Raw genomic sequence first — 2,766 nt, 5'->3', positions numbered from 1 at the left:
TTCCTTCCTTCCTTCCTTCCTTCCTTCCCTTCTTCTTCTTCTTCTTCTTCTTCTTCTTCTTCTTCTTCTTCTTCTTTTCTTCTTCTTTTTCCATCTCTTTCTCTATTCATCATCTCCTTCCTACTCTCTCTCCTTTCTTTCTCTTTCTTTCTTTCCTTCTTTCTTTCTTTCTTTCTTTCTTTCTTTCTTTCTCTCTTTCATTCTTTCTTTCTTTCTTTCTTTCTTTCTTTCTTTCTTTCTTTCTTTCTTTCTTGGTTTTCCAAAACAGGGTTTCTCTGTGTATCCTGTAACTCACTCTATAAACCAGTCTGGCCTCTCGAACTCACAAGTGTTGAGATTAAAAGCATGGGCCACCACCTCCCAGCTGGGTTTGCTGCTTCTATATCTTGAATCTTGTGTGTTTTAGTTTTCCCAGACAGTGACGTTTGTATACTTCTTCCTGTGTCTCATATGAGCCTCCCTGCTCCTTCCTGAAGGGATCTTTCAACTTAAGACTTTCTGAGTCTTAAGCAGCCTCCTCCAGGATGATGTTTTATTTCCAGGAAACTGCTATATCAGGGTAGGTAATACGGGAATGTCTCCCAGTCAGTACAATAGGAGAACTTAAGGAGTCTGCTTACATATTCAGGGATGGATTGTTTAGACCAGTCACAACTTGGTGTGTAGCGCTAATCAGTCTTTAAAGCTTGTGTTTGGGAGCAATCGTGAGCTTCCCATCAGTCATAGAAGTCTTCCACTGGATAAGTGTGCCCCCAGTGGCACAAGTCTGACACAAACTGAGGCTCCTCCTCTCAGCTGCAGTCTTTTGCTTAGTTGTCCTAAGGCATCTATGGAGTGATGGCTGGTGCTGGCTTAAGGGTAGTCGGGTAGTGTTAGACAGACAGACAGTCCTTTTGCTCAAGACAAGTAAGGGAGAGTTCAGCTGCTAACTAGTAAGTCAAATAGCCCTATCCCCAACAACCTTGCTTACTTACAAGGAAATGAACATAAGAATGACCACAAAATAAAGTCTTAGAACATGTCACTAATGATAACAGTGATTAACAATGTTCCAACAACCCTTTATACCCACCCAGTGCCCAGGGACACATCTCAATGTGATTAAGAAACTTTGAGGGGCTGGAGAGATGGTTCAGTGGTTAAGAGAACTTATCACTCTTCCAGAGGACCTAGGTTCAATGCCCTCTAATGGTCCCTGCAGGTACTGCACACACATGGTACACAGACATTCACACAGACAAAACATCCATATATATACATGTATATGTGTGTGTGTGTGTGTGCATCTCAAAAGATTAAAATAACTACATTATTGGATATAGAAATATTAGAAGATGCACTTAGCAGCTATTCTGTGACCATTTCTTATTTCAGGTGACCATGAAATAAGAAATATAAGAGGCGGGCTGGAGAGATGGCTCAGAGGTTAAGAGCACTGACTGTTCTTCCAGAGGTCCTGAGTTCAATTCCCAGCAACCACATGGTGGCTCACAACCATCTGTAATGAGATCTGGTGCCCTCTTCTGGCGTGCAAGCATATATGGAGGCAGAATGTTGTATACATAATAAATAAATAAATCTTAAAAAAAAGAAATATAAGAGGGTCTGAGGAGTTTATTCAGTGATTAAGAACACGGGCTGCTCTTCCAGAGGACCTAGGTTTGACTTCTAGCACCCACATGGTGGTTCACAACTGTCTGCAACTCCAGTTTCAGATATGACACCTGTCTCTGGTCTCCATGGGCACCACATGCATATGATGCACAGATAAACAAGCAGGCAAAACACCGGCACATACACAATAAAATAATTTACAAAAGAAGTGTAAGCCAGGAGTGGTGGCATATGCCTTTAATCCCAGCAGAGGCAGGAGGATCTCTGAGTTCGAAGCCAGCCTGTTCTACAGAGTGAGCTCCAGGACAGAGTGAGCTTTCTTTCTACACAAAGAAACCCTGTCTTGGAAAAAAAGAGGAGGAGGAGGAGGAAGGCTGACTCACAGACATTGGCCGGATACCTTACTAGTATTGGAACAAGTTCTACTGTGGAGGCCCACAGAAGTGGCCCTGTTCCTTCTTGACTTAATGTCAGAGAGTTTGAACCTATTATTGCTCCTTTAAGGTTAAACCACAGGATGTTTGACCTCAGGTGTGGCTGCTGTATGTCTTGCTTAAACAACAGGATATTTGGCCTAAGGAATATATAACGGATATCTTACCCAAACAACAGGATATTTGGTTTATGGTGTGGTTACTTGATGTTTTGGGTATTAAGGAGTAATTACATTTGTTTGTTCCTTGTATCAAGGTAAGGAAGTCTTTTGCCTTCCCCCTTTTGATTGGGGTATATAAAAATTGGAGCAATGAACTTGGGGCTGATCACAGTATTCACCAGATACCCTCCCAACTCTATCTTCTGTCTCTTGTCTATTTCTTTCCTCAATCCACACTTCCCCACTCAGGCACATTTAAACGGGTTGGCAGGTCCCAGGATTCTGCTCAGGCTAATAGACCAGCACTTAAGGCGGGGGCATAAAGGATTACCTGTAGCTCGTTATCAGGTCTGTGTTATTTAATCCAGAGCATCCAGGAAGATGAGAGAAAAAGGCTTCTGGCTTTAACACCCTCTAAAGTACAGATGGGGGGTGGGGAGAGCACTGGACAAGGAATAAACAGAATGAAGGAAACACCCCTCAGAAGCTGCTGCATATGGCAAAAGGTGCTCATTATGGGTGTGTGTATATATGCATGTGTGTATATGTGTGAGTGT

The sequence above is a fragment of the Cricetulus griseus genome, chromosome 5, assembly GCF_003668045.3.
Source record: "Cricetulus griseus strain 17A/GY chromosome 5, alternate assembly CriGri-PICRH-1.0, whole genome shotgun sequence".
NCBI classification, from domain to species: Eukaryota; Metazoa; Chordata; class Mammalia; order Rodentia; family Cricetidae; genus Cricetulus; species Cricetulus griseus.
Note: the sequence above shows the minus strand (reverse complement) of the source record.